This window comes from Oryctolagus cuniculus, chromosome 6 (assembly GCF_964237555.1).
Source record: "Oryctolagus cuniculus chromosome 6, mOryCun1.1, whole genome shotgun sequence".
Classification (NCBI taxonomy): Eukaryota; Metazoa; Chordata; class Mammalia; order Lagomorpha; family Leporidae; genus Oryctolagus; species Oryctolagus cuniculus.
This window is the reverse complement of record NC_091437.1, coordinates 150032142-150058493: the sequence shown is the minus strand read 5'-3', so window position 1 is coordinate 150058493 and position 26352 is coordinate 150032142. Positions and strand designations below refer to the sequence as shown.

General features: G+C 43.9%; 1 protein-coding gene and 1 pseudogene across 6 annotated transcripts in view; both read left to right on the top strand.

Moving 5' to 3' along the window:
• LOC127490762 (WW domain binding protein 1-like pseudogene) lies at nt 1-26274 on the top strand (annotated as a pseudogene).
• The window catches only part of TMEM65 (transmembrane protein 65), a 121274-nt gene that overhangs the window by 873 nt on the left and 94049 nt on the right, over nt 1-26352 (top strand). The gene's annotated exons all lie outside the window — the stretch shown is intronic.

Below are 26352 nucleotides of genomic sequence, written 5' to 3'. Positions count from 1 at the left end.
CCCCTCCCCCCGCCCCGCGCAGACCCCCGCCGCCGCCCCGCGCGCCTGGCACGGCCGCCGGGTGGGTGTCTGGGGAGGAGGGGGGGACTTGCCGCCTCCTGGGTGTCCCCGCGCAGGTAAGACCGGCGAGGGTCGTGCCAGGCTGCAGGGGCCGCGCTCCCCACCTGCCCGAGAATCCTGAGCTCCGGCCTCGCGTGGCAGCCGACACGGTCGGGGTTTTTTTAGGTTCGCCTTGCGCCTGCCCTCCCAGCCCTGGAGTCCCTGTGCCCGGGCTGCCGCGGTGGGGACGTGCACCCTGGCAGGTGGCAGGCCGTGCGGGCTCGGGGAAAGTACTGCGGACGCCGCAGGCAGGGAGAAACTTTGCCGAACGGTTGTCGCACGAAGACGTACGGGTGTCGGAAAGGAGGGTGTAGCTTCATCACGCGGGGATGCTCTCCGCTGCCTGTGTCCGTGGACACACGAGCCGAAGGAAACATTTTCCTGGAAAATGGAAAGAGTGGATCACACCAGCAACTGCAGACACGTAACTCTCAAGTTAGGCTGCAGGTTGTGTTCTCCCAGAAGTTGGAAGAATGAGATCGATAAGAATGTTGTGGCAATCTGTGGCTCGACAGTAGAAACCAGGCTTCTGCGGAAAAGTGATTTGGAATGATGAAAGCAAAGCTATTTTTAAGCCAACATGTTAAAGTAGGATATTTTTAAAGCAAGTGCAGAATGTGGTAGGTCAGAGTTTGAAGCTAGGTGAAAAGGCTGAAAGTTCAGGAAACCAAAAGGGTGAAAGGAGCACAGCACTAAAATGGATTCAGTCTTAAAATGTTTGCCGCTTAAAGGTTATGCAGACAAAACACATTGCTGCTATTTTAAATTCCATTCTCATGCGTTTGAAAGTGTTTAAAAAGTTTGCCTTTTCTCCTCCAGAAGTTGGTGGGTAGGTAAACATCCCGTATGTTAAGTCTGGTGCGCATTGACATGGAACATGGCAGGATTCACTAGAGGCATTCAAAGTGAGTCTTTGGCCTGTGGGCATGAATGAAGAGAATTAGCTACCTCATTTAAGCAAGACTTATCTGTACTACTTCAGGGATTTTTTTTTTTTTATTAGTTATGCTTTTTAACCACATTTTTTCTCAGTTCTGGGAATTGTGGATCAATTGAAAGTATTGGATGATTCCAGACGTTATTGATCTACAATGCGTTTAAAGGGCTGTGTAGCATCCATATCAATTCAGTTATTAAATATGTAATCACAGTGATACAGGATATCACAATCAATGGTAGCATATTGGTAATCTGTGTGTGCACTTAGGATGTGTTTTTAAAATAATTCGGTTCAGAAACTGTGCTCCTTGGAAAATACTCTAGGCAGTCATATACTAGAATAATAATTTTTGGAATCTTACCCCATAGGCAAGACTATTTGCATACACATTTTACCTTTTCTAAGTAATTTTTTGAAAATTCAGCATTGTCAACATATTCCAAGATTGAAGGGTTCTATCAATATAATTTATAGCAGTTCTTGAAAAGCATGTCCTGCAAGGAGTGAATAAATTTCATTTCATACTTTATTTTTTTTGAACACCTGACATTATCATCATAGGTATGCTGCCTTTTCTTTTTTTAAAATATTTATTTATTTATTTGAAAGTCAGAGTTAAACAGAGAGAGAAGGAGAGGCGGAGAGTGAGTTCTTCCATCCACTGGTTCACTCCCCAATTGGCTACAACGGCTGGAGCTACGCTGATTGGAAATCAGGAGCCAGGAGCTTCTTCTGGGTCTCCCACACAGGTGCAGGGGCCCAAGGACTTGGGCCATCTTCTAGTGCTTTCCCAGGTCATAGCAGAGAGCCGGATCGGAAATGGAGTAACCAGAACTCGAACTGGCACCCATGTGGGATGCCAGCACTGCAAGCGGTGGCTTTACCCACTACACCACAGTGCTGGCCCCACGCTACCTTTTCTATTGAAGGTAAAATTTTTAAATTTAGCATGATTTTCAATATTCTGGAAAGGACTGAAAAACTTCAATCAATAGAGATCATTAATATCAGTTCAATTTAATTAGATAAGTTATGTGAGAGATAAGTTAGTAATTTAAATTGCCTTTTTTTTTTCAGGAGAAATGGGCAAGGTTGTAGGAGACAATGTAGTCATGATTATCTGCTGTTTATAAGCTAAAGCAGCTCAAAGTTTAACCATTTGTTTTTCAGTGTTATCGACTAAATCATTGCCCTTTGAATCAGATGACATTAGAGAAGCCTCTGCTTTAATTTTGGGAGAGTGTTGGTGATGTTCACTCATTTTTTTAATTTATCTTTTAATTCCACTTTTCCATGAGCTTTTTTTTTTAAAAAAAAAGATTTATTTATTTATTTGAAAGGCAGAGTTACAGAGAGGCAGAGGTAGAGAGAGAGAGAGAGGTCTTCCACCTGCTAGTTTACTCCACAACAGCCTGAGCTGGGTCTATCTGAAGCTAGGAGCCTGGAGCTTCTTCCCAGTCTCCCACTTGGGTACAGGGGCCCAAGCACTTGGGCCATCTTCTACTATTTTCCCAGTCCATAGCAGAGATCTGGATCAGAAGTGGAGCAGCCAGGACTCGAACCCGTGTACATCTGGGATGCTGGCACTGCAGGTGGCAGCTTTATCTTGCTACCAACTCCACAATGCTGGCCCCCATTATATCAATAGTTATTTTTTTAAATATTTATTTATTTATTTGAAATTTAGAGTTACACAGAGGGAGAAGGAGAGGCAGAAAGAGAGAGAAAGAAAGAAGTCTTCCATCTGCCGGTTCCCTCCCCAATTGGCCCCAACAGCCGGAGCTGCGCCAATCTGAAGCTGGAAGCCAGGAACTTCCTCCAGGTCTTCCCATGCAGGTGCAGGGGCCCAAGGACTTGGACCATCTTCTACTGCTTTCCCAGGCCATAGCAGAGAGCTGGATCGGAAGTGGAGCAGCTGGGTCTCGACCTGGTGCCTATATGGGTTGCCAGCACTGCAGGTGGCTACACCACAGCACCGGCCCCAATATCAATAGTTATTATGGAGATAACTAGAATCATCACTTAGTAAATTACTTTAATCATTAGTCATTTAAAGTAAAAAGGATTTTACTTTATTGGAAATGTATACAGCTCATTCTGTTGCTGAAATCAGCATTTTTTATAGCTGAAAAATGAAAACTTCCTTTTTTTATTATTGCTTTTGAATAATGTTTTTTAAATACCTGAAGTTTTAAATGTCTGTCTACTAAGAGCACTTTTAAAGAAATAAGTTTTCTGTTAAAAGAGCTGTTTCTTATTATAGGAAATGTTTTATGGCCTTGGAAAGTGTGCTAGTGTGATCAATGAACTAATTCGGGTTTCATGTGGAAATTTTACTGAAAAAACTCATCAATGCTTTGATATGGTAGTAGAGTCTGCTGCTGAAATTTGACCGTTATCTTTCTTATGTATTTATCAGTAGGCATGTGATATAGTCTGTGCTGAGATAACGCTTTAGAATCAACTTGTACTTGATAAGGTAGACTTTGTGGGGTGTCTTATCATGGTTAAAAAGGATATTGTGATTTTTAAATTACAAATTGATTTCCTCCCCAGTTTAAAAAAAGTTGAATGTTGTGCTTTCAACTTACCTGCTGAAGCTAATTTATTCCAGAAGCAGATTATATTCTGCCAATAGTATAAGTGGCTTGTTGTTTTTACAGGTAGGACTGGAAAGCTGACATTATCAGTTTTCTTTCTTTTTTTTTTTCAACTTTTATTTAATAAATATACATTTCCAAAGTACAACTTTTGAATTACAGCAGCTTTTCCCCCCATAACCTCCCTCCCGCCTGCAACCATCCCATCTCCCACTCCCTCTCCCATCTCATTCTTCATCATGATTCATTTTCAATTATCTTTATATACAGAAGATCAACTTAGTATATACTAAGTAAAGATTTCAACAGACTGCATCCACAAAGACACACAAAATCTAGAGTACTGTTTGAGTAGTAGTTTTACCGTTAATTCGCATAGTACAACACATTAAGGGCAGAGGTCCTACATGTTGTTGATTTAACAATTGACACTCTTATTTATGACATCAATAATCACCTGATGCTCTTGTCTTGAGCTGCCAAGGCTATGGAAGCCTCTTGAGTTCACCAACTCCAATCTTATTTAGACAAGGCCATAGTCAAAGTGGAAGTTCTCTCCTCCCTTCAGAGGAAGGTACTGCCTTCTTTGATGGCCCATTCTTTCCCCTGGGATCTCACTCACAGAGATCTTTCCTTTAGGTCATTTTTTTTTTTTTTTTTGCCACAATGTCTTGGCTTTCCATGCCTGTGAAACTCATGGACTTTTTAGCCAGATCCAAATGCCTTACGGGCTGATTCTGAGGCCAGAGTGCTGTTTAGAGCTTTTGCCATTCTATGAGTCTGCTGTGTATCCTGCTTCAGTTTCTTTCAATATTAGTCAATGTTTTAAAAAATATTTTCCTCCAAATTTTCTTGTAATTTTTTCCTGCTTATAATTATTTTTGAAACTTAAACTGTAGTAGCTTTTAAAAAAACATTTTTTAAAGCTTTATTTGTAGGCCGGTGCTGCGGCTCACTAGGCTAATCCTCCGCCTTGTGGCGCCGGCACACCAGGTTCTAGTCCCGGTTGGGGCACCGGATTCTGTCCCGGTTGCCCCTCTTCCAGGCCAGCTCTCTGCTGTGGCCAGGGAGTGCAGTGGAGGTTGGCCCAAGTGCTTGGGCCCTGCACCCCATGGGAGACCAGGAGAAGCACCTGGCTCCTGCCTTCAGATTAGGGCAATGCGCCGGCTGCAGTGCGCCAGCTGCGGTGGCCATTGGAGGGTTAACCAACGGCAAAGGAAGACCTTTCTTTCTCTCTCTCTCTCTTACTGTCCACTCTGCCTGTCAAAAAAAAAAAAAAAAAAAAAAAAGCATCAAAGTCAAACTCAAGTGATGTCTTTAAAAAAAAAAGCTTTATTTATTTGGTAGAGTTATAGAGTGCGAAGGAGATGGAGAGATAGAGAGAAGTTTTTTTTTTTTTTAGGTTTTTATTTAATGAATACAAATTTCCTATGTACAGCTTTTAGGAATAAGGTGATTCTTCCCCCCCATTCCCGCCCTCCCACCTCCATTCCCATCCTACCTCCTATTCCCTCTCCCATTCCATTTGTCATTAAGATTCATTTTTAATTCACTTTATATACAGAAGACCAACTCTATACTAAGTAGAGATTTCAACAGTTTGCACCACACAGAGACACAAAATATAGAGTATAATTTGAAGACAAGTTTTACCGTTAATCCTCATAGTACACCTCATTAAGGACAGAGGTCCAACATGGGGAATAAGTGCACAGTGACTCCTGTTGTTGATTTAACAGTTAACACTGTTATTTTTGATGTCTGACCACCCGAGGCTCTTGACATGAGCTGCCAAGGCTATGGAAGCCTCTTGAGTCCACAGACTCCATCCGTATTTAGACAGGGCCATATGCAAAGTAGAAGTTCTCTCCTCCCTTCACAGAAAAGTATGTCCTTCTTTGATGGCCCCTCCCCCCTTTTTAAAAAAATTATTTGACAGAGTTATAGACAATGAGAGAGAGACAGAAAGGTCTTTCCTCTGCTGGTTTACTCCCCAAATGGCCGCCACGGCCGGCGCTGCACCAATCCGAAGCCAGGAGCCAGGTGTCCCCTCCTGGTCTCCCATGTGGGTGCAGGGGCCCAAATACCTGGGCTGATGGCACCTTTTTTTCCACTGGGGTCTCATTCACAGAGATCCTTCATGTAGAACAGTTTTTGCCACTATGTCTTGGATTTCCATGCCTGAAATGCAAGAGAGGTTATCTTCTATCCACTGGTTCACTTCCTGAATGACTGCAGTGGCCAGAGCTGGGCCAAGCTGAAGCCAGGAACCTGGAACTCCATCCAGGTCTCCCACATGGTTAGCAGGGGCCAAGAACTTGGGCCATCTTCTTCTGCTTTCCCAGATGCATTAGCAGAGAGCTGGGTTGTAAATGGAACTGTCAGGACTCCAACCAGTGCTCTTATGGATGCCAGCATCACAGATGGCGGCTTAATCCGCTGTGCCACAGTGCCATCCCCAGCAACTTGGTTTTGAAAGATGGGTATTGCTCACTGTTTTATCCATTGCTAAGCATATACAACAAATTATCTCAAAACACAGTGGCCTAAAACAAGCATGTATTTTAATTTATGAAGCTCAGTAATCTTGGAATACCTTAGTTGGATATTTCTGCCTCAGAGTCATGAAATTGAAATCAGGCTTTTGACTGGGACTGGAGGATTCATCTCCAAGAAGATTCACACTCACTCACATGAGCGTTGGCTAGAAGTGTCAATTTTTTGCCATATGTGTCTCTCCATAGGGCTGTCGGTGTTAAGACATTTTGGGTGGCTGAATGTTCTTTTTTTTTTTTTTTTTTTTTTATTTATTTATTTTTTTTGACAGGCAGAGTGGACAGTGAGAGAGAGAGACAGAGAGAAAGGTCTTCCTTTGCCGTTGGTTCACCCTCCAATGGCCGCCGCGGCCGGCGCGCTGCGGCCGGCGCACCGCGCTGATCCGATGGCAGGAGCCAGGAGTCAGGTGCTTTTCCTGGTCTCCCATGGGGTGCAGGGCCCAAGCACCTGGGCCATCCTCCACTGCACTCCCTGGCCACAGCAGAGGGCTGGCCTGGAAGAGGGGCAACCGGGACAGAATCCGGCGCCCCGACCGGGACTAGAACCCGGTGTGCCGGCGCCGCTAGGCGGAGGATTAGCCTAGTGAGCCGCGGCGCCGGCCCTGGCTGAATGTTCTTAAGACATATCAGGTGGTTCTTCTGGAAACAGTGCTAAGAGAGAAATACACAAAAGCAGAGAATCCCAAGCTGAAAGTCATAGTCTTTTTTTTGTATAAATTTTTTCCTTAACATTTATTTATTTTGAAAATCAGAATTAGAGAGAGAGGGAGAGAGAGAGAAAGAGAAATCTTCCATCGTTGGTTCACTCCCCAAATGACCTCAATAGCCAACATCCGGCCAGGCCGAAGCCAGAACCCAGGGGCTTCATCCAGATCTCCCCCATCGGTATCAGGGGCCCAAATACCTGGGCCATCATCTGCTGCCTCTCCCAGACTATTAGCAGGGAGCTGAATCAGAGGTGGAGCTGTCGAAACCGGAACTGGTGCCCATATGGGATGCTGGAGTTGCAGGCAGTGGCTTAATTTGCTATCCCACAATGCTGACCCCCACAGTCCTTTATTAAACCAGTTTTAGAAGTGATTGATGAACCTTCCTCTCTGTAACTCTGCCTCTCAAATAAAAAATTAAATCTTATTTTTAAAAAAAGATCAATAAGGGGCTGGCGCTGCGGCTCACTAGGCTAATCCTCCGCCTTGCGGTGCCGGCACACCGGGTTCTAGTCCCGATCGGGGCACCGGATTCTGTCCCGGTTGCCCCTCTTCCAGGCCAGCTCTCTGCTATGGTCCGGGAGTGCAGTGGAGGATGGCCCAAGTCCTTGGGCCCTGCACCCCGTGGGAGACCAGGAGAAGCACCTGGCTCCTGGCTTCAGATCAGCGCGGTGCGCCGGCCACGGTGGCTATTGGAGGGTGAACCAACGGCAAAGGAAAACCTTTCTCTCTGTCTCTCTCTCTCACTGTCCACTCTGCCTGTCAAAAAAAAAAAAAAAAAAATCAATAAGGGAAGTATAGAACCAACTAGGCCCAGCAAGAGGGGAAGTGCCAGGATGAAGAAATTTTAAGTATGAATTAAGGCAGAAGGAGAGATTTCCAAGCGGGGATGTTTACACTTCTGCCTAGGCAGAAAAGTTATGTGAAATTTTGCTATACTCAGTCATTTTACTAATACAGAAAGAAACTAGTTATAGCAGTATATTCTCTTTTAAAAATATTATTTTAGGGGCCAGTGCTGTGGCACAGTGAGTTAACACCCCAGCCTGAAGCGCTGGCATCCCATATGGTTGCCAGTTTGAGACCTGGCTGCTCCATTTCCGATCTAGCTTTCTGCTATGGCCTGGGAAAGCAGTAGAAGATGGCCCAAGTTCTTGGGCCCCTGCACCCGTGTGGGAGACCTGGAAGAAGCTCCTGGCTCCTGGCTTCGGATCAGCACAGCTCCGGCCATTGCGGCCATCTGGGGAGTGAACCAGGGGATGGAAGACACCTCTCTTTCACTTGCTCGCTTGTTCTGTGTAATTCTGACTTTCAAATAAATAAATAAATCTTTTAAAAATATTATTTTATTTGAAAGGCAGAGTTACAGAGAGAGCAAGAGAGAAGGAGAGAGATCTTCACTCCCCAGATAGTCGCAGTGGCTGGAGCTAGGCCAGACTGAAACCAGGAGCCAAGAGCTTCTTTTGGGTCTCCCACATGCATTCTGGGGCCAAGTACTTGGGCTGTTTTCCACTGCTTTGCAAGGCACACCAGCAGGGAGCTGGATCAGAAGCAGAGCAGCTGGGAATTGAACCAGCAGCCATATAGGGATGCCTGTGCTGCAGGCAGGGGCTTAATCCATTACTCCTACAGCACCAGCTCCTATAATAGTATATTGACAAACTTAATCCTAATTCTAGGATATTCTAGGTATCTTGGAGTGACTTTATTACTAGTGATTATTGTCAATAGAAGACAGATAATCAAAACAGATTTCTTTCTTTTCTTATAAAATGGGTATATGTATTTAGCAATCTTTAGTCATTGCTTGCATATAACTTGACGTCCAGAATTATGTAGGATTTCCATGCTATTATATCTCATGGTTTTGTGTATTGGGACAACAAACAAGGCTTTGCTAGATGATTTTCTGTTTCATGTGCTGTCTATGGAGATCATTCCATAAACTTCAGCTGGCAGATGAGTTGGCCAGAGGGTCCAAGAAGGGTTGGACTCAACTGGAAATGTTGGCCCAGGCAGATGTATGTGGCTTCACCAGCATGAAAATTTCAGAATTACGGCGACATTCTTAGATAGAAGGTCAGGGTTATCCAGTGAACATTTGGAACAAGGATAGATAGAAGCTTTGAGACTTTGTCCCCATTGCTACTGTAACAGATTACCACACATTTAGTGTATTTTTTTTAAAGATTTTATTTATTTATTTGAGAGGTAGAGTTACAGACAGCGAGAGGGAGAGACAGAGAGAAAGGTCTTCCTTCCATTAGTTCACTCTCCAAATGGCCGCAATGGCTGGAGCTGCACCAATCCAAAGCCAGGAGCCAGGTGCTTTTTCCTTGCCTCCCATGTGGATGCGGGGACCCAAGGACTTGGGTCATCTTCTATTGCTTTCCCAGGCCATAGCAGAGAGCTGGATTGGAAGAGGAGCAGCCGGGACTAGAACCAGTGCCCATATGGAATGCCAGCACTGCAGGCGGATGATTAACCTACTGGTCATGGCGCTGGCCCCTAGTTTAGTTCCTTAAAACATGTTAATTCTTTGAGTTCTAGAGGCCCAGAACCCAAAGTGAGTCTCAAGAGGCTAAAATTAAAAGTGTCAGCAAGTTTCTGTCCTTTTGGAATCTCCAGGGCCGAATCTGTTCCTTACTTCTTCCAGCTTTTGACATTCCTTGGTTCCTGGCCACCTCATTAAATCTCTGCTTCAGATATCATATTATCTTCTTTCACATTGACCTTTTTGCTTTCCTCTTGTATGGACTTTTGTGATTATGTTTAGGGCCCACTTGAATAATCCAGGATAACCCTACCCACTCAAAATCCTTAATTTAATTACCCAAAGTCTCCAGACATAGCTAAACATCATGGTTGAGAGCCTTTGCTTTTTTTTTTTTTTTTTTAAAGATTTATTTATTTATTTGAAAGTCAGAGTTACACAGAGAGAGGAGAGGCAGAGAGAGAGGTCTTCCATCTGATGGTTCACTCCCCAGTTGGCTGGAATGGCCGGAGCTGTGCTGATCCGAAGCCAGGAGCCAGGAGCTTCTTCCGCGTCTCCCATGCGGGTATAGGGGCTCAAGTACTTGCGCCATCTTCTACTGCTTTCCCAGGCCATAGCAGAGTACTGGATCGGAAGTGGAGCAGCCGGGTCTCAACCAGCGCCCATATGGTATACCAGCACTTTAGGCCAGGGCATTAACCTGCTGTGCCATAGCATCAGCCCCAAGAGCCTTTACTTTATATAAAGTTATTTGTTTAGTTGCTCTGCCATATCTCTCCATTTCTTCTATCCTCCATTGGTACTTGCTATTATCAGTGCTTTTTTTTTTTTTTGCTTCTAGTTCAGTGTTTTATTTTATATACACTTGTCTCTGGAGAAGGACAGAAAGATAATTTCTTACCCACTCATCAATCTCCTTACCTCTGTATAAAATAAATTAACTTTATGTTAACTGTTTTCCTTGATTATGTTGTCTCTTCACTTCTAAGTTCTTTACTCAATTCTAAATATTAGAAACTTAGGAAATAAGTTAAACACTGCTATAGGTTAATTCATCAATAATTAATTAGGTGATTCCACCTCAATAGTTACTTATTTATTATTTATTATAGCCATTGGGATCATAATGACTTTGTGGATAGGAAAATTGAAATAATATAGTCATTAATTTATAGGGTCACCCACGGGTTATATAGAACCACAGATAATGATTGATCTTAAATATTGGGGATGACCTCATATGGAACTATTATTTGTGGAGTTTTTTTTTTTAAATAGAAATAACTTTGCATAGTCATATTCTGGTCTGTTTTCTTTTGGCATGTGTGAGCAGAAAATAATAGGAACAAATAGGGACTAACTCCCTGATTGCAGTTTTACTATAATCTTACTCAAGTCAGCTGAATTAATCAATGTAGTTTATTTAGGATTCTAGCCTTGTCTTTGACTCACAGGTGTATGTCTGCTTTAAGTTAATGAAAACATTCCCCCAAAACAAGTAGTTACGTGTTAAAATCACCTCACGTGATCTGGTTACTAAGCAGCTCTTGTAGATAAAATACATCTCAGGTTAGCTCTGAAACATTTACTTTGGTAGTTTTTGATGGTAATGTGTTTGAACATTTTGCATTTTTTCCTCTGCCTTTGTAAAAGTATAATTAGCACAACTTAGCTTCTACCAAACATCAGAGTCCTTATGTATTTTAATACAATAATTTTCTTTGGAGATCCTTCTGTTCGCAGACATTCTAGTCATTATATGTGGTGCTCCAGAACCCTATGCTCCCTTGGTTTGCATGCTTTTTAGGCTACATCATTGTGGTAGTGAGATGTGTTGGCCTTAGTCTGCCCCACTTCCTCCAGTGCTCTCAGATGCTTCTACTCTTATTTTTTTCATTCATTCTTTGTGGTTGTGGTAAACTGTTTTCTGCTGTGTAAGGAGGACTGTGTGTTGGCATTCTGTTCGAGTTTCTAATGTATCCTCTTCTGCTATTTGTCACTCTTCTATGGTGTTTTCAGTGTTCTTTTTATTTTCTCTCTTTTTTGAACATCACTTTCCTCTACTCTCCTCCTTCCTTTTCAGTAGGATTTAATCTTGGTAGACACTTAAAGGGCCACTACTCTTGTTTTTCCAGCAAACCAGTTGCATCTATAACGTTGTTATTGACCTTTGTCTCTTCAGGCTTTCACAGTGACAATATTTCTTGTATTTTGCTACCATATAGATTATTCCTGTTCAAAGGAAATTGCTTTGGGCACCTAAAAGATAGTTGATGGAGGCATTGCCACTTATGAATCTTAAGTTTTAGGGGAAATTTAAGTTAGAATGATATTCTTACTTGGTTTAGTTTATATTTTCTGTCTTCTGCATTTTAGAAAGCCAATAATAAGTTATTTTAGATTATTTAGTATACTGTGTTATTAAAAATATTTGTAGTTTTAAAATCAGCCAGGTATTAACACACCTTCTGAATTTCTACTGTATAATGGTTTTTATATTATAGAAGACATTACTGCCACCACTGCAGCTGCTAAGACTATCTGTACTACCATTACTTGGCACTTATTGAGTATTTGCTGTGTGCTAAACATAAGGGGCTGAGTTTTCATGTAATTGTTTTGTTTACTTCTCTAGGATGGAGATAGAATTATTTCTGTTTTATAGATTAGGAAACTGAGGTGAGAAGGGAAGAAGGAGGAAGAGGGAAGAGGAGAGGGAAGAGGAGGAGGGAGGTGGTGGCGCCCTGGTGGAGGAGCAGGAGCAGGAGCAGGAAGGGAATGGAGAGGAGTAGGCCCCTGGGTAGCATGGCGCTCCTGCTCCTCCAGGCGCTGCCCACCCCCTTGTCAGCCAGGGCTGAACCCCCGCAGGATAAGGAAGCCCGTGTGGGTACCAAAAACCTAAGCTACATCCGTGACAAGACACTGCTGTGGACAGTCTCAGTGCTGCAACTACTACCACCAGAACTCTGGTGGTTCTGGCTGGTGTGGACCATCTGCACCCTCCTGAGCTGCTGCTGTGTCTGCCACCACTGCCGAGCCAAGCACTGCCTGCAGGCCCAGCAGCGGCAACGTGAAATCATCCTGACTGCCTACCAGGAAGCCCACAACTACTCAGTGCTGCCATTTTATTTCAAGTTTTTGCCAAACTATCTACTACCTCCTTATGAGGAAGTGGTAAAGCGACCCTCCAACTCCCCCCACCTACCGTACCTTCCAGCTTCAGCAGCAGCAGCAGCTGCCTCCACGGTGTGGCCCTGCAGGTAGCAGCCCTGTAGGCACTGATCCCACCAGGAGCTCCCAAGGGGCACAGAGCAGCCCCTTGTCTGGGCCCAGCAGAAGCAGCACAAGACCTCCGAGCATTGCTGACCCTGAACCCTCTGACATGCCAGCTGACCAAGCAGCCCCCAAAGCCTCTCATGTGGAGCCCAGTGGCTCTGTGGCTGGTCTTGGGGAGCTGGACCCAGGGGCCCTCCTGGACAAGGACTCAGAATTGAAGGAGGAGCTGCTGAAAGATGACAGCTCTGAGCATGGTAGCGTGCGCCCCGATAGCAAAGACAAGACACCAGGCAGACACTGCTGCTTCACAGGTGACTCCGGCATCTAGGTGTGTGTGTAACCAGGGCCACCATGACGATGACCTCAAAGAGTTCAGCACACTCATTGATGATGCTCTGGATGGGCCCTCTGGACTTCTGTGACAATTGTCTTGTACGGCCTCCTGGCGATGAGAAGAAGTGCTCTGCCTGCCCTTTGAGGAGCAGGCTCAAGAGCCTGGGCATCCCCGCCTGCGGTGGCAGCCCACTTGCCTGCTGCAGAACATCGTCAATGGGCAGGACTCCCCCAACTCCCAGAGCAGCGGCTCCCCCAGCTAGAGCGAGCCCTGCCCAGAACCACAGTAGGGGAGAACCACAAAAGAAGCGTTAATGACTCTCCGAGAAAGTGGTACAGCCACTTTGGTGTTTTTTCTCTCTTTCTTCTCTCCTGCATTTTCCTACACTTTCAGGTACAGTTTGGGGTGTGGGTGCCTCACCTCACATGGAAGACTGAGAAACTGATTCTCTGATTTATTCCCACCCCATCCTCGTCTACCCCGTTTTCAAGTCAAATCTCAGCTACCTGTTTGGGTCAGAGAGATATGTGTTTTCAAAGCCCCCGAGGAAGGGAGCTGGGACTGTGCCCTGAGAAGATTCTTTTTATGCTCTAGTTTTACTTTAAGAGAACTTTGCTCTATCTAAATCGAGGCAAGGCAATCTGTCTTGGCGCTGGGTAAAGATGGAAGGTCACAGATGCCCCAGGATTGCCACCCATGGCTGTCAGCATCTACAGAGCTGGGATTGGATTAGTCCTGGGGGAGGCAAGTTGGGAGGGGCTTGTTCTCTCAAATCCTATGTGACATGATGGGTGCATTGTGGGGCATCCTCCGCGTTTTCTCCCCTGGGCCTTTGGCTAGCTGCAGATTAGTGTGCAAGATAATCCTGCCTGCTCTTCCTTTTTTTTTTTTTTTTTCTTTTAAAAACAAACAGAATCCAGCTGAAAACAAGAAGCCTACCAGTGGACAGGCCAGAATTATCTCCTAGGAGAAGGAAGTTTGTGGCTCTTTCCCAAGGTAGACTTCTGAGAGCCTGGCCACAGTAGAGCCAGGAGATCTTTTGTGCGCAGGCTTAGACTGGGGCTGTCTCTGGAAGCTCTGTGAGCATGAGGCCCTCGCCGTGGTGGACGTGCAGCTTCCGCATCTCTTTGGCTGTGCCCACAGGACCAGTGCCCTCCTCCATCCCAGGATGGGGTTGGCAGCCTTCGTGTCTCCCCATTCTTTGCAAGCAGACAGGCGAGGAAGCTGTGGGTGCTGCGAAAGGGCAGTCCCATTGCACACGGTATTTTCTCTTTGATTCTGAAAAGGGTTTTTTTTTGTTTGTTTTTTGTTTTCTTTTAAATTGACTACTTAAGAGAAATACCTTGGTTACCTGTGGTTTTCACTCCCTTGTCCCTGTTCCCTGCTTTGCGTGGGGTGATTCCTTTCTCTGTAGCCTTCCTAAAGAGTCTGAGTGGCGGGGGGGGGGGGAGGGGGGGGCAGGGAGGCAGGGTGAGGGCAGCCATCCAGGACCGCAGCATCCTTCTTACTGCTGCTTGGCTCCAGATGCCTGGTTGAACTTCGATAGTAAGCTGAGCAGAGACAGCAGACGGCCGAAACCAACATTCCCTGCGCAGCCGTGTTCATATGAAGAGTCTGGTTCTTTCCCCACTCTCAAAAGGTGATACTTAGTCTAAGCATTGATGTTATGGCAAGAAAGGAAACACACACACACACACACACATGAAAACAAATCCAAGGCCGTGATGTGAATGGACATCTGTTTGGATTCCACAAAACCAAAATCCATGTTGAACAAAATGAAGTCTGTACGCAGTGATTTTTGGATGATTGTGTGTCTGTCCGTTGTATGTGAGCCCCGAGCTTTGAATGGCAGCCATTCTGTTCACGTGAACCGCATGACTAGAGCAGACGTGGCCCTCTCAAGGTAATTTATGCATTTACTGAACACCTGTCTGACTGTGTAATCGGTGTATCCAGCAGCATTGTTGGCGGCAGCCCCCTGTGTTTGCCAGAGATTCTGTGCTAAGGGTAGAGGTTTTACTCTGCCCGTTACTGCAATTTGCACAGTTTGTTCCTTGGCCCCTCGGAGGCCTGTGTTCTGTTCCCTGTACATGGAAATGCGCTCTGAACCTGTCTGCTTTCCTCAGCCACTCCCAGCCCTCCAGCTCAGCGCCCGGGAAGTGTCCACAACCACATGGGACTGAAGGCAACAGTGTTGTTTCAGAGAGGCTCCTGATTGGACCTTCAGCAACAAGCTTGGGCTAGCGGTGGCCGGTGGCCCTGCCTAGAGTTGGCTCCACACTCACTTCCCTTAGCTGAGGCCCAGAAGGCGCGGCCGCAGCCCTCAGATGCCTTTCCTTCTGCCCTTTTTATGTTGAATCCCGAACAACTCACTGAAGTGTCTCAAAGGAGAACAAGTTTTAGCAAAATGAATCCTGCTTCAGTTAACTGATCTAATGGGAGAATTCCAACCTTCAAGAAGAGTGGGGATCTGGTTCCAGTGCCCCTACGCTAAAGACATGAGAAGAAAACTGCACCCAAGGAGGTGGGCTTGATTACTGAGTCCTAGCCTGGTGCCTGCCCTGGGAGGTCACACTACCTGGAGACAGTGGGATGGACATGGGGAACTGAAGGACAAGCTAGGGGGCCTGGGAGGCTGGAGTCCAGTTTTCTAGGTGAATGAAGAGAAAGGGGTTAGTGGAGGGTTCGGTGCTACAGTGGAGGAAGTTTGCCAACGCTAACACATTCCTGTGCAAGGCCCATCACCATTTGTCAGTTATTGTGAATTTGTGTATTTATTTATTTTTATTTTTTGACAGAGTGGACAGTGAGAGAGAGAGACAGAGAGAAAGGTCTTCCTTTGCCGTTGGTTCACCCTCCAATGGCCGCCACGGCTGGCGCGCTGCGGCCGGTGCACCATGCTGATCCAAAGGCAGGAGCCAGGTGCTTCTCCTGGTCTCCCATGGGGTGCAGGGCCCAAGCACTTGGGCCGTCCTCCACTGCATTCCCGGGCCACAGCAGATAGCTGGCCTGGAAGAGGGGCAACCGTGACAGAATCCGGCGCCCCGACTGGGACTAGAACCCGGTGTGCTGGCACCACTAGGTGGAGGATTAGCCTGTTGAGCCGCGGTGCCAGCCTGAATTTGTGTATTTTAAGCAGTAAGATTCAGCTGGTCAGACTTCTCTGGGCAGTCTCGGTGGTGCATTTCTTGTACTGTGATTGTTCTGAAGACAGAGTGACTCTAACCACTGTGAGAAGCCCAAATAAAAATCAACCCCCCCCCCAAAAAAAACAAAAAAAAAACAAAAAAAAAAAACCTGAGGTTAGGAGTAGTTTGCCCAAAGTCTTCCAACTTGTTTGTTGGAGTAGTTAATAACTTAGTTTTGTGTTCTTACTACTACTTTCTGGATACTCACACCTGGGATCCTTCAGACATGTTGGAGAAAAAAAGTACTTCGAATGCTCATTAAAAGTGAAATGGGGGCAGGCATTGTGGAGTACTGGGTTAAGCCACTGGTTTGGGTACCCACATCTCATATTGGAGTGCTGGTTCATTGAGTTTCAGCTCTTCCACTCCTGATCCAGCTTCTTGCCTAATGTACTTGGAAAGGTAGCAGATGATGGCCCAAGTACCTGGATCCCTGCCACCGTGTGGAAAACGTGGATGGAATTCTGGCTCCGGGCTTTGGCATGGTCCAGCCCCAGCTGTTTCAGACATTTGGAGAAATGATCTAGCAGGTAGAAGCTGTGTGTGTGTGTGTGTGTGTGTGTGTGTGTCTCATTTTGCCTTTCAAATAAATAAATAAGTAAATAAAAATCTTTCAAAAAATGTCAAACGTGCTGCTAACACGTTTCTCTTCTTTATGTTTGTACAATATACAACATTCAGAAGTAAGTATGGCATTGTTACTTTGAAAATAAGGGAAATCCATGTGCAAAAAATTAGTGTATTGTGTGAAAAGTTTGGAAAAATAATAGCAAACTAATTTTTGGAACTTGTAACTGTCGTAAATCTCTAACCTTTAACCTTTTTATTTTTCTCAAAGTAATAAGGTTTTATTGGGAATAGGGCAGTTGTCAGAATGGAAGGGACGATGGAGAATGCGCAGTCACTTGGACTGGAGAGAGCGAGGTTACATGGTTAAGTGGAGAGATTACACCTGGGCAGGCCAGTGCTTGGCTCGGCAGAGAGCTGAGCACACAGGCTTTGTTTAGACTCCCAGTTTTTAAGGGCTGTCTCTTTACCCCCTCCCCCTTCTCCTTTAGGATAAAGGGTTTTGTAGAGAGTAAATGAGTGGATTCCTCCCCAGGTTTGTTGACACCAGCAGAGCCAGGCAGAGGGGCTCTGTGAAGGTTTTATTGCCCCGTGTTATCAGGTAACCTGTTTGGTCCTGAGGAGAGAATTCTCCTGGGAGCTTTCCTTGGGTGATGGGCTGGGACCACCTGGAAGGTTCTCTGGGTCTGGACAGGACTTTGATGTGCAAAATCCTGGGCTTCTAGAGCTTCAGTGGTAGGTGCTGGTTTCTTCAGGCCCTTCTCACATACACATAGGCAAATTTTTAACTTCCTACCTAACATTCCCCCCTCCCCCACCAAGAGAATACCCATTATCTTATGGGGATACATGGCCGAAGGTCCATTTTCTGTAGCTACTTTGGAAGCTGACAAATGGTCATCGGGGTGGATATGGGTGTTTTTCTCTTGCTATCTGTCTATGGTGTATGAGAGTGGCCTTAGGAAGCATGGTTCTGCTTGGTCCAGAGGGCTGGTCATCTTGTCTGATGAGGTAGGAGTGGCCTCAGGAAGCATGGTTCTGCTTGGTCCAGAGGGCTTGTCATCTTGTCTGATGAGGTAGGCTGGCAGCCCTGTCTTAGAAGCACCTGGAGCCGAATGGCTTGTCTTCTGTTAGAGACAGAGCAAACAAGAACATCAAAGCACAGTAGTCTACAGAGAAGCAGAAAGAATGTGGATGCTATAGAGATGCAATGACCAGGATTTCCATGACCACATGTGATGTTGGGCTGGATATTTTAGCCTTGTCTGACCTGGTCCTGGAGTTGTCTGGCCTTGTCCAAGAAAGCATGAACACGATTTTGTACTCATTTAGTTTGACCCTAGTTTGAGGCATTTTCTTGGGCAGCAGGTAGCCAGTCTAGGGCCTGCCTGTTTTGAAGGACTGAATTAGCAATCCCTTTGTGAGAGCCTTAGTCATGGCAGCTTTTCAGTGGATGAAAGCTGTGCTTTGTTTGTTTTTCCCCGAAGGAGGGAGTCTGCTTTGGCTCCCTGTTGAGAGCCTGATTTAGGAACTGTGCTATTTCCCTGTATCTAGGAGTCTGTAACCTGTTAGGGAAATGCTGGGACTGCCTGAGGTTTGCAGAAGTAGGAATTTGCTGCATGGCAAACCTGGGCTGGTTTTCTCTCCCTAGAGGTGAGGATAAGGGTTAAATAATTAACTCTAGTGAACCAGCTATGCTCCCCCCTCCCTATGCCGAGTAGCTATGTTTTGCTAGGAAGTTAAGCTAATGTATAAACAAGGCCAGAGTCTCAGGATGGGAAAGGAAACAGACTAATACACCATTTACATTTAACCATCTATATTTTGGATGATTTTGCACCCCCCTCAAGAGATAAGTCCTTTAAATCCTTGGTGTGGACTTGTCCAAATAGGTACAGGACTATCTAAGCTGTTTCTCTAAGCCCTGTTTTTAGGAACTGGCAGGAAGGGCTTTTTATTTATTTATTTTTTTAAAGATAAATATATTTATTTGGAAGTCAGAGTTACACAGAGAGAGGAGAGGCAGAGAGAAAGAAGTCTTCCATTTGCTGGTTCACTCCCCTATTGGCTGCAAAGGCCGGAGCTGCACCGATCCGAAGCTAGGAGCCAGGAGCTTCTTCTGGGTCTCCCACGTGGGTGCAGGGGCCCGAGGACTTGGACCCTCTTCTAATGCTATTCCAGGCCATAGCAGAGAGCTGGATCGGAAATGGAGCAGCCGGGTCTTGAACTGGCGCCCATGTGGGATGTGGGCGCTTCAGGCCAGGGGGTTAACTTGCTGCACCACAGCTCCAGCAGGGAGGGCTTTTTAAGTTTAATAATATTTGGATAGGCTTTAAGGTCTGGCCAGGTATGTGTGAGGCCCAGACCTATCCATGGGGTGCTGGAAGAGAAGGGAGATGTGAAGCTCCTTAAAGGAGGCACCCCGTTGACTCCCATTAAATGGTTGGACTAGTAGGAGAGCTGAATAGGAGGCTAGTACAAATAGGCAACTTAAATTTCACTGACCATAGGCCATCCCCTCAATAGCAGTGGTTAGAGTTGGAAGCTGGGCAGAGGCTGGGAAGAACCAAAGGGTTTTTAGCTTAGGGCCATAGGGTCTGCAGTTCTGGACCAGGAATCCTTCAACACCCAGGGCAGTTCTGTTTCCAGTTCCCTTTACTCTTAATTTTCTTTTGAGGTTTTGAATGAGTATAAAAAAAAGATCTGGCATTTAGTCCATAAGAAAACTTTTTGAACTTTGATTTCATTTGTAGCTTCTTAGATATTGGGTGCTTGATGCAACTATGCAGATAACCAATAGTTAATATGGACTGTGGAGGTTAGAATAAGATTTAAGTTTGGGAATCCTACTCAGGTTGGTAGTAACAAAGGCCAGCCAGGGTAAGTAGAGTGAAAGAATATCCTAGCAGTTAATTCTGAAAAGAAACAGTGTTTATTATAGTGGGATAGGAAGAAGAACCAGAACTAGTTGAAGAAGAGCGTCCAAAGAGAGAGGAAAAATAACCAGAATGATGTATTCCAGAAGCTAAGTAAAGAAGGACACTTGAAGAAAAGAGGGAATGACTTGATGCTTTAGATAGGTCAAGTAAGAGGAATACTTGGAGTGGGTTCATTAGATTTAATAAGATTGATGTCTTTGCTGGAAGCAATTTTATGATCACTGTGTGGGAGAGAAGCCAGATTATAGTTCAATGAGAAGGGAGGATCAGTATAGGATTCTAGTCTCAAGAGGGAAATTGGATATATGGTATTAGGGTTAGGATTAGGATTAGGGCTGGGTACTAGTTTGATTTTATCTGAGATTCTCTCTATACTTAGGTCAGAAGAATGAACTTATTTTAAGTGTATGTTACTGGTATACTCTTTTTTTCCCCTTACAGATGATCTTGTGTATAATTCCAGTTCATCAGAGGCATTATTCTTATACTGTATGAATTCAGATTTCTAGTTTTTCTTAACTTTCTCTTAACTTTTTTCCATTCTGATCCCCATCGTGTTTATAAAGTAGAGAATGACATTCTTCTTGTTTCATACTTTGGAAATATGATTGTATAGCTAGATACTATTCGAACATCTTTCCTGTAGCCAGCAATAATATCCATCATGTAGGCACATATATAAGAGGATGGTCTCTTTACATTTCTATAATGTCAGATATCTCATTATGTGGTTCAGCATGTTTTGAGGAAACCTAAAAGTGACCAAAAAAATTTCTGTATCAAAGCATCATTTTCTTTTTTTCCTCAAAAATTTATTTGTTTATCTCAAAGTCAGAGTTAGAGGGAGAGACAGAGCAAGAGAGATGTTCCATCTACTGGTTCACTACTCAGTTGGCCACAAGGGCCAGAGCTGGGTCAGGCCAAAGTCAGGAGCCAGGAGCTTCATCTGGGTCTCCCATGTGGGTTGCAAGGGCCCAAACACTTGGCTTATCTTCCAGTGCTTTTCCCAGGCCACTGGCAGAAGGCTGAATTGGAAGTGGAGCAGCCAAGATATGAACCAGGACCTAGTTGGGATGCTAGCATTGCAGGTGGCAGCTTTACCCATTGTGCCCCAATGCAGGCCCCAAGCATCATTTTCATTTTCACAGGTGAATAAATTATACCACTTTTTTTTTTTTTAATAGCAGCATTGTATAGAAAATGTGCAGGCCATTTAGCATGTTAGATCTTTTCATGGTAAGAAGGTTATAGATGCAATGGAACTTTCTCTCTTTCTTTTCTTTTCTTTTCTTTTCTTTTCTTTTCTTTTCTTTTCTTTTCTTTTCTTTTCTTTTCTTTTCTTTTCTTTTCTTTTCTTTTCTTTTCTTTTCTTTTCTTTTCTTTTCTTTCTTTTCACAGGCAGAGTGGACAGTGAGAGAGAAAGACAGAGAAAAAGGTCTTCCTTTTCCGTTGGTTCACCCCACAATGGCCGCTGCGGCTGGCAAGCTGTGGCCAGCGCACACTGATCCGAAGCCAGGAGCCAGGTGCTTCCTCCTGGTCTCCCATGCGGGTATAGGGCCCAAGCACTTGGGCCATCCTCCACTGCACTCCCAGGCCACAGCAGAGAGCTAGATTGGAAGAAGAGCAACCAGGACAGAATCCGGCGCCCCGACTGGGACTAGAACCCGGGGTGCCGGCACTGCAGGCAGAGGATTAACCTATTGAGCTGTGGCACCGGCCTGCACTATCTTTCAAATATGTAAATAAACATGCAAAGTCTAGTTTGTGTTCAGATGAATTATCAGCCATCTTTTGTTTTACTTTTTCTGAAGTTTCATCAAGCAAGTGATTTGAAATTTCATTTTTCAAATGAAAGCACCTGAAATCATGATCATTGGTAGGGTCAGACAGAATCACTTTTAGACTGAAGGGACCAACACATTTATTATAAAACTTCCACCTCTTGTTTAGTTACTGAATATTTAGTTGTAACCACTGAATCAGGAAATGTACATGTATTCAGATTGGTGGCACAATCAATGAAAGAATCCAGTAATGTATATTTGATTATGTAGTATATGTAGGATGATTTAGTGACCACTGTTTGACCATTGATATTGTTGGGGCTCTGAAGAGGGAACCCTCAAACTGGTGCTTTAACATGTCAAGAGACTGTAGAAGCTGCCTTAAACTCAAATGGCTTCTCACCTTGTCTTATTTCTCCCTATTAAGCATGGGGAGAGAATCTTTGGAATCCCTTTATCTGACAGAGAAAACTTCTTCCAAAAGACTCCTTCCCTAGGAGACTCATTCAATAACCAGAAAAGTCACTGTTTTACCTTCTGTTTTAAAGCTCTCCTAGTCAGGCTCACATCTGTATTGTCATTATTCTCATTTTCATTGTCTAAACTGGTAGAAAACATTGTTGTAATATTCACAATGTTAAAAAATAAAGTAATACTATCTTAATACAAAACAAGTTAGTCCATAACGAAAGGCAGAGATGGATTGTTACTGTTTGTAACTATAATGCACTTAAGTTGTACACTTAAGTGACATCACTGGAACTGCTTTAGCAGTGAGTGATCTGTAATGTGACCTGCAAATCATGGTTGCCAACACAAATGTTCAAAGAAAGAAAAATCAGTGATACCATCCAAGGAAGGGAGATAATTTGTGCCAGATCCATTTAATACTAAAACAGTATTGATTTCAGCCCTTATTTGGGGGACATTGTGTGGGTTTTATACTTGTCCTTTGACCTTCTGCACCCAGCACTTATAAAGGAACTTTTTGTATCCCAGGGAGAGGTTTCCTGGGATGTTGATCTCCAGTGCTAACACTGAAATGGTCCTGGCAAACTTTATGGTTGGTCGCCTCACCTACGTTAGTGACAGTACTTATGCTTTTCTTCTCACAAATCGTGGCCGTGTCTTTTAAGAGAGGTTGGGAAGAGAACCCAGGTAGAGTTTCAAGTCCTCCCTGTGAAATGGCTGTTTCCCTCCTCCAAGTCTCCACCACAACGGATACTTTCTTAGGGCTCCTTCATCTTTTTGTGTGTGTGTCTTGTGATTTGTGGAGAAAGAACCTGCAAGAAGGTGCAGACTCCCCTGGTTTATGCATATTCCTGTGGTTTCATCCTGTGTCCCCTGCTTTCCCTGGGCCTTCACTTTTTGATTTAGGGCCATTTCTTTGCTCTGTGACTTTGCCTTATGAATTCGAAGTAAGTCATAATGTTGAATTTTGTTTGACTTTGTTTATTCAAGGATGGGAAAAGCTCCTTGTATCTATCTATATTCCTCGGTGGGAAGTAGAACTGTGCTTTGTAGAATTTAATGTTTATACATCATCTGACAGTTTATCAAAATGCAAATTCTGCTTTCCTAGGTTAGAGGCAGGGCCTGAATTTATACTTTCAACATGTTTCCAGGAATTTCAATACTATAGGACCAGAGATCTTTTTTTTTTTTAAAGATTTATTTTATTTACTTGAATGACAGAGTGACAGAGAGAGAGGGAGAGGGAAAGAACTAAGAAGAGATCTTCCAACTGCTGAATCACTTCCCAAATGGCTGCAAAGGTTGGGGCTGGGGCTGGGGCTAGGGCTGGGCCAGGCCAAAGCCAGGAGCTTGAAACTCTATCCAGGTTTCCCATGTGGGTGTTAGGGTCCGCTGCTTTCCCAGGTGTGTTAGCAGGGAGCTAGATTGGAATCAGAGTGGTTGAGATCTGGCACTCTGATATGGGATGCCTGCGTTGTGGGCACTGCTGCACCACAATGCTGCCACCTCAGGGACCATTTTTTGAGTAGCAGGTTTATAGAAGGTATTTTTTTTTTTTTTTATGGGAAAGAGTTGAAGTAACAGGAATAAACTCAGTAATGCTTGAGTTGTGAAAAGAAACAGGCAAAGTACATGTGACAGTAATAATGTGAGATCTGGTACATTTTGTGAACTAGCAGAATCTTATAGGAAATTGTATAGGAAAAAACATTGTCTTAGAGTTTTTTTCCTATTCAAAGGGGCTTCTTAAAAACACTAGAAAAATGGTGAATTGTTAGCACTGATTAAAACTATACAGTTTCAATCAACAACAGATCCCATAATGGTAGTTCCATCAGATTGTGTTGCCTAGGAATGCCATATTGATTTAGTTTGTGTTCAGTGTATTTCGTGATGTTCTCATGATGACAAAATCACCTAAAGATGCCTTTCTCAGAATGTATCCTTATTGTTCAGCAATGCATGACTTTATTCTTTTTTTGCCCATCTTCTTTTCACTTCCTGTTATTACCTAGACTATACTGTCCACTGCTTAGTCTCATTTCTTCCATGAGCCATGCCCCTCATCATCTGCTTTTCTTCATGCTGTTCTTTTCCTGTGCTTTTTCCACTTAATTTTTTATTAGTTTTAAAATTTTGAGACAATATCAAATTTAAAGAAAAGTTTGTGGTACATTAATGAGTTTTTTAATCTCCTGAATCATTAGAGAATAAGTTTCTGATGATACCCTATTATCCCTGTCACAGGTTCAGCTCCTTGAAAAGCAGTCTCTGAAACAAGACTTGAATTAAAAAAAAATTAAAATTGTTTAAGAGGTAGAGTTATAGACAATGAGAGGGAGAGACAGAGAGAAAGGTCTTCCTTCAATGGTTCATTCCCCAAATGGCCACAACGGCTGGAGCTGCGCAAATCTGAAGCCAGGAGACAGGTGCTTCTTCCTGGTCTCCCACGTGGGTGCAGGGGCCCAAGCACTTGGGCCATCCTCTACTGCTATCCTAGTCCATAGCAGAGAGCTGGATTGGAAGAGGAGCAGCCGGGACTAGAACCAGTGCCCACATGGTATGCCAGCGCCGCAGGCGGAGGATTAACCTACTGCACCATAGTGCCGGCCCCTATTTTTAAACATAAGATTTAATTACTGAATTCATCGTAGATTAACGAACCTTTGGCTGATTTTTGAATGATGGTAAAACTCAAGTACTTTAAGAGGAAAAATTTAATGTCTAAGGAAAAGAGTCATATTCCCTTTATTTTCCATTAATTTGCATCTGTGGAAAAATAATATATGTCAAGGTCTAATGCCCTATTTTTCTGAATGTATGGACATTTCACTAAAATGATTTATTATTTTTAGTATTATAAGTAGTCCCTGCTTTCCTTGGATTCCAAATGTATGAGTTGTAGAATTATTTTATTTAAATGACACCTGTTCCGAACAACAAAGTTCAAATTTCATTTACCACAGTATAGTTGAGTAATTGCACGAAGTATAGATTTTGCTTTGCTACTAGCCTCACAGTCCGTAAATCCTTATGTAAGAGCAGATGTGCATCATGATCGTGACCAATCATATCACTTGTTTCATAGTCTGTTAATAATTGGTTGCTGTTGTTCAGTTTACACACAGACAGGGAAGTGTGTAGTTTTTTTTTTTTTTAAGATTTATTTATTTACTTGAAAGAGTTAGAGAGAGAGAGAGAGAGAGAGAGAGAGAGAGAGAGGTCTTCCATCCTCTGGTTCACTCCCTGGTTGACTGCAGCAGAGAGAGAGAGAGAGAGAGAGAGAGAGAGAGGTCTTCCATTCTCTGGTTCACTCCCCAGTTGACTGCAGCAGCCAGAGCTGTGCCAATCTGAAGCAGGAGCCAGGAGCTTCTTCCGGGTCTCCCACATGGGTGCAGGGGCCCAAGGCTTTTGGCCATCATCTGCTGATTTCCCAGGCCATAGCAAAGAGTTGAATCAGAAGTGGAGCAGCTTGGTCTTGAACCGGCACCCATATGGGATGCTGGCAGTGCAGGCAGCGGCTTTATCCGCTACACCACAGCACCGGCCCCTGTTGTTGAGTTTAGTCCCTGTCTCTTAGTGATAAACCTATGTGGCTTCTTAAAAAAATGGATAAGCAGAAGAGAACTGACCAAAAAAAAAAAAAAAAAAAAAAAAAGATGAAAGTAAAGCAAAAAATGAAAAGTGATAATACTGTAGTGAATTTCAATCAAGTGTAAATGGAATACAGAAGAAATATTTGACCGTGGGAATGTTTGACACTGCTGTTGAATTGCTGCCATTTAAGACTCCATATATGCAGACAGAGGTGCTCAGGGAAGGTGAGCTTGTGGACATAAACAAGGAAAGTGAGCAGTTGTGATGAAAAGATGATATTCCAGAAGAAGTGACCCTGGCAAAAAAAAAAAACCCTCTCTTTATTAAAGGAACTCTTAGATATTTCATAACATTGAAAATGCAAAGAATGAAATGTTATAAGGTAATTCAGTCTTACAAAGGAATCTGGCAATTACCAAGGATAGGAAAGGTGCATGCTCCATATTTTAAGTGTGAAGCTGAGAAGTCATAGAAGAGGACTAGTACTTTTAAAGGTACTTTTGTTAAGATTCTTAAAGGAAATAAAACACTTTATCAATGTTTCTGTTTCAGATTACAGCATACTAAGTTAACATTGGTTTCACTGTTTTCAGAATTTCCCTTTACATTTATATATGCTAGTAAAAATTGTTTTGACAAACAATTTTTAAAGGTCATAGAACAATTGCATTTTCTCCCATTGGGTATTAAAATGACTTTGTGCAGTTAAGCTTGCCTTGTTAGTTTTACAGCCCCACACCACTGTACAAAGCAAGGACTTAGTAATAAGTGGTATTTCAAAACTTTATATATGCA